This window comes from Procambarus clarkii, chromosome 48 (assembly GCF_040958095.1).
Source record: "Procambarus clarkii isolate CNS0578487 chromosome 48, FALCON_Pclarkii_2.0, whole genome shotgun sequence".
Taxonomy (NCBI): domain Eukaryota; kingdom Metazoa; phylum Arthropoda; class Malacostraca; order Decapoda; family Cambaridae; genus Procambarus; species Procambarus clarkii.
The window spans coordinates 24,403,058-24,416,500 of record NC_091197.1 but is presented as its reverse complement, the minus strand read 5'-3'; the positions used below and the strand labels follow the sequence as shown (position 1 = coordinate 24,416,500).

General features: G+C 48.1%; 1 long non-coding RNA gene across 1 annotated transcript in view; it reads right to left on the bottom strand.

Moving 5' to 3' along the window:
- LOC138351064 (uncharacterized) overlaps positions 1–4,710 on the bottom strand; it is a 128,137-nt gene extending 123,427 nt beyond the window's left edge. Inside the window, exon 1 of the long non-coding RNA XR_011222356.1 lies at positions 4,551–4,710. This is a non-coding gene — a long non-coding RNA (uncharacterized lncRNA). The remainder of the gene's footprint in view (positions 1–4,550) is intronic.
- Positions 4,711–13,443: the final 8,733 nt, after the last annotated feature.

Below are 13,443 nucleotides of genomic sequence, written 5' to 3'. Positions count from 1 at the left end.
GCAGCACTGGTAGCTAGCAGCACTGATGGCTAGCAGCACTGGTGGCTAGCAGCACTGGTGGCTAGCAGCACTGGTGGCTAGCAGCACTGATGGCTAGCAGCACTGGTAGCTAGCAGCACTGGTGGCTAGCAGCACTGGTGGCTAGCAGCACTGGTGGCTAGCAGCACTGGTGGCTAGCAGCACTGGTGGCTAGCAGCACTGGTGGCTAGCAGCACTGATGGCTAGCAGCACTGGTGGCTAGCAGCACTAGTAGCTAGCAGCACTGGTGGCTAGCAGCACCGGTAGCTAGCAGCACCGGTAGCTAGCAGCACTGGTGGCTAGCAGCACTGGTAGCTAGCAGCACTGGTAGCTAGCAGCACTGATGGCTAGCAGCACTGGTAGCTAGCAGTACTGGTGGCTAGCAGCACTGGTAGCTAGCAGCACTGGTAGCTAGCAGCACTGGTGGCTAGCAGCACTGGTGACTAGCAGCACCGGCAGCTAGCAGCAATAGTAGCTAGCAGCACCTGTAGCTAGCAGCACCGGTAGCTAGCAGCACCGGTGGCTAGCAGCACTGGTGGCTAGCAGCACTGGTGGCTAGCAGCACCGGTTTCTAGCAGCACTGGTGGCTAGCAGCACTAGTAGCTAGCAGCACTGGTGGCTAGCAGCACCGGTGGCTAGCAGCACCGGTAGCTAGCAGCACTGGTGGCTAGCAGCACTGGTAGCTAGCAGCACTGGTAGCTAGCAGCACTGGTAGCTAGCAGGAATGGTAGCTAGCAGCACTGGTGGCTAGCAGCACTGGTAGCTAGCAGCACTGGTAGCTAGCAGCACTGGTGGCTAGCAGCACTGGTAGCTAGCAGCACTGGTGGCTAGCAGCACTGGTAGCTAGCAGCACTGGTAGCTAGCAGCACTGGTAGCTAGCAGCACTGGTAGCTAGCAGCACTGGTGGCTAGCAGCACTGGTAGCTAGCAGCACTGGTAGCTAGCAGCACTGGTGGCTAGCAGCACTGGTAGCTAGCAGCACTGGTAGCTAGCAGCACTGATGGCTAACAGCACCGGTGTCTAACAGCACCGGTAGCTAGCAGCACTGGTGGCTAGCAGCAATAGTAGCTATCAGCACCGGTAGCTAGCAGCACTGATAGCTAGCAGCACTGGTAGATAGCAGCCCTGGTGGATAGCAGCACTGGTGGCTAGCAGCACTGGTGGCTAGCAGGAACAGTAGCTAGCAGGAATGGTAGCTAGCAGCACTGGTAGCTAGCAGCACTGATGGCTAGCATCACTGGTAGCTAGCAACACTGATGGCTAGCAGCGCTGTTAGCTAGCAACACAGATGGCTAGCAGCACTGGTAACTAGCAGCACGGGTAGCTAGCAGCACTGATGGCTAGCAGCACTGGTAACTAGCAGCACTGGTAGCTAGCAGCACTGATGGCTAGCAACACTGATGGTTAGCAGCACTGGTAGCTAGCAGCACTGGTAGCTAGCAGCAATAGTAGCTAGCAGCACTGATGGCTAGCAGCACTGGTAGCTAGCAGCACTGATGGCTAGCAGCATTGGTAGCTAGCAGCACTGGTAGCAAGCAGCACTGGTAGCTAGCAGCACTGATGGCTAGCAGCACTGGTAACTAGCAGCACTGGTAGCTAGCAGCACTGATGGCTAGCAGCATTGGTAGCTAGCAGCACTGGTGGCTAGCAGCACTGGTGGCTAGCAGCACTGGTAACTAGCAGCACTGGTAGCTAGCAGCACTGATGGCTAGCAGCACTGATGGCTAGCAGCACTGATGGCTAGCAGCACTGGTAGCTAGCAGCACTGGTAGCTAGCAGGAATAGTAGCTAGCAGCACTGATGGCTAGCAGCACTGGTAACTAGCAGCACTGGTAGCTAGCAGCACTGGTAGCTAGCAGCACTGGTGGCTAGCAGCACTGGTTGCTAGTAGCACTGGTGGCTAGCAGCACTGGTGGCTAGTAGCACTGATGGCTAGCAGCACTGGTAGCTAGCAGCAATAGTAGCTAGCAGCACTGATGGCTAGCAACACTGGTAGCTAGCAGCAATAGTAGCTAGCAACACCGGTAGCTAGCAGCACCGGTAGCTAGCAACACTGGTAGCTAGCAGCACTAGTAGCTAGCAACACGGGTAGCTAGCAGCACCGGTAGCTAGAAGCACCGGTGGCTAGCAGCACTAGTAGCTAGCAGCACTAGTAGCTAGCAACAATGGTGGCTAGCAGCACTAGTAGCTAGCAACACTAGTAACTAGCAGCACTAGTAACTAGCAGCACTCGTAGCTAGCAGCACCGGTAGCTAGCAGCACCGGTAGCTAGCAGCACTAGTCGCTAGTAGCTAGCAGCACCGGTAGCTAGCAGCACTAGTAGCTAGTAGCTAGCAGCACTAGTAGCTAGCAGCACTAGTAGCTAGCAGCACTAGGAGATAGCAGCTAGCAGCAGTAGTAGCTAGCAGCACCTGTAGCTAGCAGCACCGGTATCTAGCAGCACTAGTAGCTAGCAGCACCGGTAGCTAGCAGCACTAGTAGCTAGCAGAACTAGGAGCTAGCATCTAGCAGCACTAGTAGCTAGCAGCACTAGTAGCTAGCAGCACCTGAAGCTAGCAGCACCGGTAGCCAGCAGCACTAGTAGCTAGCAGCACCGGTAGCTAGCAGCACTAGTAGCTAGCAGAACTAGGAGCTAGCATCTAGCAGCACTAGTAGCTAGCAGCACTGATGGCTAGCAGCACTGATGGCTAGCAGCACTGGTAGCTAGCAGCACTGGTAGCTAGCAGCAATAGTAGCTAGCAGCACTGATGGCTAGCAGCACTGGTAACTAGCAGCACTGGTAGCTAGCAGCACTGGTGGCTAGCAGCACTGGTGGCTAGTAGCACTGGTGGCTAGCAGCACTGGTGGCTAGCAGCACTGGTGGCTAGTAGCACTGATGGCTAGCAGCACTGGTAGCTAGCAGCAATAGTAGCTAGCAGCACTGATGGCTAGCAGCACTGGTAGCTAGCAGCAATAGTAGCTAGCAGCACCGGTAGCTAGCAGCACTGGTAGCTAGCAGCACTAGTAGCTAGCAACACGGGTAGCTAGCAGCACCGGTAGCTAGAAGCACCGGTGGCTAGCAGCACTAGTAGCTAGCAGCACTAGTAGCTAGCAACAATGGTGGCTAGCAGCACTAGTAGCTAGCAACACTAGTAACTAGCAGCACTAGTAACTAGCAGCACTAGTAGCTAGCATCACTAGTAGCTAGCAGCACCGGTAGCTAGCAGCACCGGTAGCTAGCAGCACTAGTCGCTAGTAGCTAGCAGCACCGGTAGCTAGCAGCACTAGTAGCTAGTAGCTAGCAGCACTAGTAGCTAGCAGCACTAGGAGATAGCAGCTAGCAGCACTAGTAGCTAGCAGCACCTGTAGCTAGCAGCACCGGTAGCTAGCAGCACTAGTAGCTAGCAGCACCGGTAGCTAGCAGCACTAGTAGCTAGCAGTCTCCGTGGTGTAGTGGTAAGACACTCGCCTGGCGTTCCGCGAGCGCTATGTCATGGGTTCGTATCCTGGCCGGGGAGGATTTACTGGGCGCAATTCCTTAACTGTAGCCTCTGTTTAACGCAACAGTAAAATGTGTACTTGGATGAAAAAACGATTCTTCGCGGCAGGGGATCGTATTCCAGGGACCATAGGATTAAGGACTTGCCTGAAACGCTACGCGTACTAGTGGCTGTACAAGAATGTAACAACTCTTGTATATATCTTAAAAAAAAAAAAAAAAAAAAAAACTAGGAGCTAGCATCTAGCAGCACTAGTAGCTAGCAGCTAGCAGCACTAGTAGCTAGCAGCTAGCAACACTAGTAGCTAGCAGCTAGCAGCACTAGTAGCTAGCAGCACCTGTAGCTAGCAGCACCGGTAGCTAGCAGCACTGGTAGCTAGCAGCACTAGTAGCTAGCAGAACTAGGAGCTAGCATCTAGCAGCACTAGTAGCTAGCAGCTAGCAGCACTAGTAGCTAGCAGCACTAGTAGCTAGCAGCACTAGTAGCTAGCTAGCAGCACTAGTAGCTAGCAGCACTAGTAGCTAGCAGCACTAGTAGCTAGCAGCACTAGTAGCTAGCAGCACTGGTGGCTAGCAGCACTGGTGGCTAGCAGCACTGGTGGCTAGCAGCACTAGTAGCTAGCAGCACTAGTAGCTTGCAGCACTGGTGGCTAGCAGAACTGGTGGCTAGCAGCACTAGTAGCTAGCTAGCAGCACTATTAGCTAGCAGCACTAGTAGCTAGCAGCACTGGTGGCTAGCAGCACTAGTAGCTAGCAGCACTGGTGGCTAGCAGCACTAGTAGCTAGCAGCACTGGTGGCTAGCAGCACTAGTAGCTAGCTAGCAGCACTAGTAGCTAGCTAGCAGCACTAGTAGCTAGCTAGCAGCACTAGTAGCTAGCTAGCAGCACTAGTAGCTAGCTAGCAGCACTAGTAGCAAGCTAGCAGCACTAGTAGCTAGCAGCACTAGTAGCTAGCTAGCAGCACTAGTAGCTAGCTAGCAGCACTAGTAGCTAGCTAGCAGCACTGGCTACAGCTGGTGAAGGCATTACGCAAACAATGTTGGTAAGACTCTTACCTCCTTAGGAGTGGGCATGTCTGCGGGTTTGGTAATGGTGGTAATGGTGGCGGCCGTGGTGAAGAGGGCGGCGTGGTGATGGTGCTGGCGCGGCGGGCATGGGCACACTGCTGCCCAAGCGGCCCCACCCAGCCAGCCAACCAGCACCTGGCAGCCCCCACACACTCGCCTTGTCCCAGCTCACCAGCCCCCATGTACTTAACGCACGCTATAGTTAGAGTGATGACACCATAGTCAGCTATGGTCAAGGTATAACTCGAGTTATACTAACACTTTAAAGGTCTAGAGTCTACACAGTAGCGAGAGCGGACCCATTGGCAACTCAATACCCGGCTCGTCCTCTGTTTGAGTTCTTAATCCCTGCAAAGTGGTTTCCAAACATAATTACAATTCCTCACCACTTGAGTTGCTTGGGTTGGCGTGGTTGGTGGAGGCGAGGCGGGCCGCCAAGTGTATAATGGCGAGGCTCCCTTGGCAGAGTGACACCGGACCGGCCACACCTCACCACTGTGGAACACAACAGCAACACTAACACTACACTACCATGCACTACCATACACTACCACACACTATACATTATGAGCGTGTATACGAGGACCATTACGGGGCTCACTGTAGCCCCTGCTGCATGGACACTCTGAAGAGCTAAATCTAAATCATCATACGAGGACCAAACTTAGTGAGGAAGCATGAAGAGCGTCTGTTAGACGGGGCGGGGAGACAACAGTGTCTGTTAGACGGGGCGGGGAGACAACAGTGTCTGTTAGACGGGGCGGGGAGACAACAGTGTCTGTTAGACGGGGCGGGGAGACAACAGTGTCTGTTAGACGGGGCGGGGAGACAACAGTGTCTGTTAGACGGGGCGGGGAGACAACAGTGTCTGTTAGACGGGGCGGGGAGACAACAGTGTCTGTTAGACGGGGCGGGGAGACAACAGTGTCTGTTAGACGGGGCGGGGAGACAACAGTGTCTGTTAGACGGGGCGGGGAGACAACAGTGAATGTGGGAGAGGCAGCGTCACGTGAATGTGGGAGAGAGGCAGCGTCACATGAATATGGGAGAGGGGCAGCGTCATGTGAATGTGGGAGAGGGGCAGCGTCACGTAAGGTGGGAGAGAGGCAGCGTCACGTAAGGTGGGAGAGGCAGCGTCACGTAAGGTGGGAGAGAGGCAGCGTCACGTAAGGTGGGAGAGAGGCAGCGTCACGTGCAGGTGAGAGGGAGTGTGTCAGAAAGGGGTGAGACCGATGACTCGATGACGTATTTAGCCTGACGCAAAGAGTTGCGTATCGTTAACTCTTGTTAACATTGTCAAAGGAAGAGTAGGAATTATTACCGATTGATTGATGGGCCACCCCAGAGGTGGCACGGGCATGAATAGCCCGCAAGTGGAGGCTGTTTGAAGCCAGTACCAGTACCAGGAGCTCATACTGGAGATCTGTGGATGAATGGGGTCCGGAAAGTGGAACAGTCGGAAGTATAGTCTGCAGAGGTAGCTTCGGCGTCGCAGAGCCAGGACTCAATCCAGGAAGGGCGAGGTGTCCGTCTTGGTGTCCTGCCCTGGACGACGACGCAGTTGTCGTCGTCCGTGGCACGTCCGTCTGGGTGTCCGCAGTTGTCGTCGTCCGCCTGGGTGTCCGCAGTTGTCGTCGTCCGCCTGGGTGTCAGCAGTTGTCGTCGTCCGCCTGGGTGTCAGCAGTTGTCGTCGTCCGCCTGGGTGTCAGCAGTTGTCGTCGTCCGCCTGGGTGTCAGCAGTTGTCGTCGTCCGCCTGGGTGTCAGCAGTTGTCGTCGTCCGTCTGGGTGTCCGCAGTTGTCGTCGTCCGCCTGGGTGTCCGCAGTTGTCGTCGTCCGCCTGGGTGTCCGCAGTTGTCGTCGTCCGTCTGGGTGTCCGCAGTTGTCGTCGTCCGCCTGGGTGTCCGCAGTTGTCGTCGTCCGCCTGGGTGTCCGCAGTTGTCGTCGTCCGCCTGGGTGTCCGCAGTTGTCGTCCGGGGAGCGATCATCTGGGTCTTCGCAGTTGTCGTCGTCCGTCTGGGTGTCCGCAGTTGTCGTCGTCCGGGGAGCGATCGTCTGGGTGTCCGCAGTCGTCGTCGTCCGAAGAACGTCGGCCTGGGTGTACGCAGTCGTCGTCGTCAGCCGTGAGACGTCGGTCTGAGTGGCTACAATTCTATATTCAGTCTCTGGTGCCAGTACAGGCGTAACGCCACTTGCTTCCAGCAGCCCGTTCACTGTTCTGAGGAACATGTGAGCTTGTTTCGCAACTCTGTCCGCATTGGCAATGATGACGTGGATGTTCTGGGTGGATGTCGGAGTCTCTGGTTTTGGTGGGTCCTGCTGCCGAGGCTTGTTTGAGCGTCCAATCCATAGTCGTATTCTGCATCTGGTTTATAGAAGGGAGGCTCGGGAACTGGTCAGGTTCAAGGTCTAAGGTGGCGGCAACTTGCCTCTGGGTGGTCGGCGGCGTGGTGCTGGTCTTGTCTTTAATCTTTTTCAGTTCCTCCTTTTTTGTACAGAGGTAGGAGGAGGTGGCGGCGTGCACAGTTCGGGCATTTCTTGGTGGTGACGGTATAGTTCTTGTAGTTGTGAGTGCCGGAGCATGAGCTGCACTTAGCCGTTTGTTCTGGGCACTTGTTAGACAAGTACTCATAGCTGAAGCACTTGTAGCAGTCTCACGTTGTAGACCTTCTCCATGACGATCTGGTTTGGTGAGATGATTCTAAAGCTCCTGAAAACGTTCTTCACTGCTTCCTGGGCCTGTTATGCTGTTTCTAAGGTCATCTTCATCGTGGGTTGAGTGGCGTCGTCCAGGTCGACCTTTCTGATCCCTCCCTTGAATAGAATATCCCCACTTCCATCAGACACTCAAATGTCAGTACACTGTGGTCACTCATTCCCATGGGGACTTCTAGTTTGACTTCCCTTATGTCTCACTCATTCAGGGGTGAACATCAGGTCGAGTCTAGCTGGTTTGTCATTGCCTCTCATTCTTGTGGGTCCCTTGATGGGTAGGTTTTCCCTCATGTGGGGTACATACCAAGGGTTTGGAGGAAGGTGGGGTGGGGTGGAGGGCTTAGATCTGCTTGGTGCACTCAGAAGACCAATGGATGGGGTTAGCAGGTGGTGCTCGGGGAAGGGGAAGGCTTAAGGTGGCATGGTAGGATTTGTGTATGGTGTCGGGAGGGTTCGGGCTCGGAGGTGGGGGTGGGGTGGCTCCTATGGGTTGCCAGGTAGGTGTTGCAATTCTCTCTGGGGTTCCTGAATTGCTGGTTGTGGTTTCCCCACTTTCCTCTGGGATTGTTGGGTGGGTTGAGGACTGTGGTTCCCTTCCCCCTTGCATTAGCTGTCTGGATTATCTCGTCCCATGTCATGTTCCTCTCAAGGGATACATTTTCGTATTCCATTACATATTGCAATATGATCTTCTTTACTAGAATGTACTCTTTGGTGGCCTTATTCCTAAATACTACCCTTATCAATCGATTTTTTATCTTTGTTGTACTGTCAAGTCAGAAAACCTTCTCTATGCATTGCTCAACCCCCTTCATTTGTACCCCCTTCAGGATCCCTGACACTGCAGCTGTTTTTAGCTTTCCACTATTCCTAGACTGGAACCTTCTTGTTCCTTAATACATACCACGACTACAGCTCTTTTTCTTTGGAGGTGGAGATGGGGGTGGGTGTGTGGGAGGGACATGAGGGAGATAGTACTCACCTAGTTGTGCTTGTGGGAGTTTGAGCTTTGACTCTTTGGTACAATAGTGTGTGAGGAGGGGGTGGGGGAACGTGTATGAGTGTATGGTAGAGGCCAGGGAACAGTGTCGACCTGGGCACTGCTGGCTACTACATCGTCTAATGTAATATATATACATTTCATCCACACAGTAGTGTCACATGATTCCCCAGCATAGCAGAGGAAACTGCCTCTTCCTACTCACCTTCGTTGTACATCACTCTGCATACCACCTATATACAACCAGGATGAACTTCAACCCAGACGTATGTCTGGAAAGCACTCCTTTCATCCTACACCCAGACCCCCAAGGCAGATGCAACCCCATACCTGCCGGCTTATGGTTACCTGTGGGTAACGAGCAGTTTTGCTCCTGGCTTGTAGTTCCAAGCCTTGGCGACAAAGGATATAACGTCACCAGCAGAATTATAAATACCCTTGACCTGACTCACCAGAGCAGCCTCTCCTCAGGTGCCCCAGGTTCACATTACGACCTACACGTGACGTTCGCCTACAGCTTCCTTGTAGCGAGTAAACATTATACTCCCTCCAACCTCTCATTACATTAATGACAAAACTAAATTAGCAATAATTGCAAAGGTATAATCTTTTCCCTTATTACAGATAACATTCTTTCCATCCTATGGCAGGAAGCTGAGGTGTAGTCCAATAATATAAGCATCGAGAAGCGAATAGCCAACAGTACAATTTCCACAGTGACTCAGTTAACTTCAGTACAGACGCATTGGAGTTATCACACCTCTTTAATCTCAAGAATGTGACACTCGGCGTGGACAGTTCCAACCGACTCAAAGACGCTACAGCTTCGACACAGAGCAGACAGCAGACAACGACCGCATTGAGTTTAGACACTCACGAGTCCTCATCGAGCCACTACACTCAACCGCATCGAGCTCTGCGACTCTGGCCTCACTCGGCTCTCTGCTCAGCTCCAGGCTCTGTCAATGTGAACAACACTGCAAACAACCGACTGCTGTAACTAAGACTACTAAATAAATATGAAAGCCCACTAAACACTGTTTATCTAATCTACCCAACAACGTAACATAATCGTACGTGACACCCTCATAATTACACAAGTTGTAGTTACAGGATGAGAGGTACGCTCGTGGTGTACTTCGAGTCTTCCCAGCACTCTTTGTCATATAACGCTTTGAAATTACTGACGGTTTTGGCCTCCACCACCTTCTCACCGAACTTGTTCCAACCGCCTACCACTCTGTCTGCGAAAGTGAATTTTCTTATATTTCTTCGGCATCTTTGTTTAGTTAGGTAAAATCTATGACCTCGTGTTATTTTAGTTCCAGGTCTCAGGAATTCTTCCTTATCAATTTTATCAATTCCAGTTACTATTTTTTATGTATGTAATAATATTGCCTCTTTTTCTTCTATCTTCTAGTTTTGGCATATTTAATGCCTTTAACCTCTCCTCGTAGCTCTTGTCCTTCAGTTCTGGGAGCCACTTAGTGGTATGTCTTTGCACCTTTTCCAGTTTGTTGATGTGCTTCTTCATATATGGGCAACATACAACTTCTGCATATTCCAGCTTTGGTCTAACGAAAGTCATGAGCAATTTCTTTAATATTTCACCATACATGTATTTAAAAGCAATTCTGAAGTTAGAAAGTGTAGCATACGCCCCTCGCACAATATTTTTTTATGTGATCCTCATGTGATAATTTTCCTAGAACCACCCTTAGATTTTTCTTTATCACAATTCTTTAAAGATTTCTCGCATAATTTATTGGTTGTGTGGGGTCTATGTTCTATTCCACATTCCATAACATGGCATTTATTTATATAAAATTCCATTTGCCAAGTAGTGCTCCATATACTTATTTTGTCCAGGTCTTCTTGAAGGGCATGAATATCATCTAAGTAACTGATCTTCCCTATTGTCTTAGCATCATCAGCAAACATGTTCATATAATTCTGTATTCCATCTGGTAGATCGTTTGTGTAGACAATGAACATTACCAGTACAAGAACTGAACCTTGTGGTACTCCACTTGTGACATTTCTCCAGTCTGAAACATTGCCTCTGATTACTGCCCTCATTTTTCTATCAGTCAGAAAATTTTTCATCCATGTTAGAAGCATACTTGTCACCCCTCCAATATGTTCCAGTTTCCAGCACCTATTATGTGGAACTTTGTCGAAAGCCGTTTTTTAGGTCCAGATAGATGCAGTCAACCCAACCATCTCTTTCTTGTAAAATCTCTGTGGCTCGATCATATAGAGTTAATTCGTTACACAGGATCTTTCAGAACGAAAACAAGACTGATGGTCTGATATTATATCGTTTTTTCTCCAGTTGTTTTACCCATTTAGTTTTTTATTATTTTTCCAATATTTTGACCATTACACTCGTTTAGTTTTTTATTATTTTTCCAATATTTTGACCATTACACTCGTTTAGTTTTTTATTATTTTTCCAATATTTTGACCATTACACTCGTCAATGATACAGGTCTATAATTTAGGGGGGAGAGGGGCCTTTCCTGCCAACACTTTTGTAGATTGGAACTATATTAGCCTTTTTCCACACATCTGCTACGACTCCTGTACACAGGGATGCCTGAAAAATCAGTTGAAGTGGAATGTTAAGTTTGGGTGCACATTCTCTCAGAACCCATGGTGATACTCCATCTGGATCAACTACTTTGATTTTACTTAGCTTCTTGAGCATTTTTTTCCACTTTGTCTCTAAGACACCTGTATGTGCTTTATGTTGCTCTCTGGAATTCTTATTATGTCTGGTTCCCTGGAGATTTCATTTTGTACAAACACACCTTGTAAGTTTTTGTTTAATGTTTCACACATTTCCTTTTCCATAAATCTGTTTCCCATTCTCAACCTTTGAATATTATCCTTTACCTGCAATTTGTTGTTTATATTTATAGAATAGGCCTGGTTCTGTTTTACATTTGTCCGCTATTCCTTTTTCAAAATTTCTTTCTGCTTCTCTCCTCACTGCCGTGTAGTTGTTTCTCGCATCTTTGTATCACTGGAATGTTTAGGGGTTTGGTCTCCTCCAATATTGATTCCATTTCTGTGTCTTTTGGTCTCTGGCCCTCTCACAGTTTCTGTTTAACCAATCCTGTTTTCTAGTCCTGCATCTCTGTTTTGGTATGAATATTTGTGTGCCTTCAGCGTTTATTTTGCGAAATTTGGCATACCAAAATATCTCATTAACATCCTTGCCTAGCAACAAGTCAGTCCAATTACACTCATTAAAAAAATGTTCTAAGTTTGCCATAGTGTCCTCTCTTGAAATCGAGTTTAGCAACTGTTTCAATGTCCCCATTTTCATCTAGATCATATCTCTCGTAAGCAGGGGATATTATTTGTGTAAATATTCTCTCAGCCTCGCCTTTGCTGTTGCATTAAAGCAGGTTTTTAAGGGTCCGTCTAATTACCACAAGCTTCAGAAAGCTTCCTGGCAATACGTTAGTAATGAATAAATATATGATGTTAGGTTAGGCTGACCTAACCTAAACTAACCAAACCTAACTTAACCAAACCAAACCTAACCGACGCTTGGATCGTCGACTTTATTTGGTGTCACCAGCTCTTTATTTTCGTCTAATTTCTTAATAAAAATATACTTTTTCAGATTAAAATTATGTTTTCTCGTATTGTACATTCAGCACCAACATTATAATGAGTAAATATATCATATTTATTCATTACTAACATAAGCTTTCTGAAGCTTGTGCAGCTTGTGGTAATTAGACGGACCGGGTTTTTAATGTATTTATATAATTTCTCTTGTGTGTTAGCCAAGTATTGTCCATTCAGTGGTGTGGTGTTATATATCTTTCATGAATTGTTTGTTCATTTTGATATTAGAGTATATTGTGTTCATTTTTCATTTGAGTATTCATTCACTCCTGTGCAATTTTTCACACTACAAGAGCCAAAGCGGCACTTTTTGTTGTTGTTATTGTGAGGTGCGAGCCCCATTACATGTGCCCAATATAGCCACACTACTACGTCACAACTGTAATTATTAATTTGCTAGCATAACCAATACGTATAGGCCAAGTTGTCTTCATTGGAAGTGAGAGCCAAGTATTAAGAGGTAAAAACTGCAAGAGCCATGTGTATATAACAAAATAGGATAGATAAGTACATGAAGCTATTTATGTCTTTACTTTAAGGAGGAGTTACTGAGCTTGGAGACGTGGCATCACTGGTCTGCTGCCGAGACTGCTACACATTGTAAACAATAACACTCCTATTATCCTCTACTCAAAGCAGTTCAAACAAAAATAAAATGTACAATTTAAAGCCTAGATTTCAGTATTGATGTTGTTGTATGTTAAGATTCCGTTCCTCAGTATAAAGCTAGCGTGATGGCTCAATGTTTGACCTCAAATATGTAAGGTTAGCAGCCTAATTTTTCTTAAGACATTTGTTGGGTAAAAGCAGTTTCAAGAATGATATGTAAACAAATAACAGTAATTCACACTTATATATGGATACAATACATCCACAAATATTTTTAAGCAGGAGTTCATTTATTATATTCTTCTCTTCTACAATTTTTAATAGCAAAAATCAATCTTGCATTCTTTAATTTCTTTGACTATTAAACTTTAACCCAAAAAATATTAAATTACAGTGCTGCTATCAGAGCTACAGATAAGATTTTCAAAGCTTCATAATATGCATAGATCATATTAAATATTAACTGCTTGCAATACCATACTTATGACTTAGAATAAACCCTATTTTTCTTACTCCTGTTAAAATAGTTTCACTATTTACAACCACTCACGCATCTTACACGACGCGGCACAAATAAGGCAATTGCTAAACTGTGGACCAAGTCGGGGGGAACACTGTCCAGGGCCCATTTTCCTGAGGCAACTTGTAGTTTCCTACAGACCAGCTGCTGCTCTTACTATTTGCAACATTTCAAGCCTTCCTACGTTTCTGTGCAAACAAAACACCACCAACGGAAACACTTGTGAAACAACTATTTTACAAAGCATTTCAATGAAAGAGTTAAATCTCATTTAAGCACCCTTTGAAATATGAACTTTATTCATAACAAAGAAAAAACAATCACTACAAACATTTCTCACGATGTTAAAGTGATTGATGATATGGACTTTAGCACATCTCCTCCTCTCGTGTAG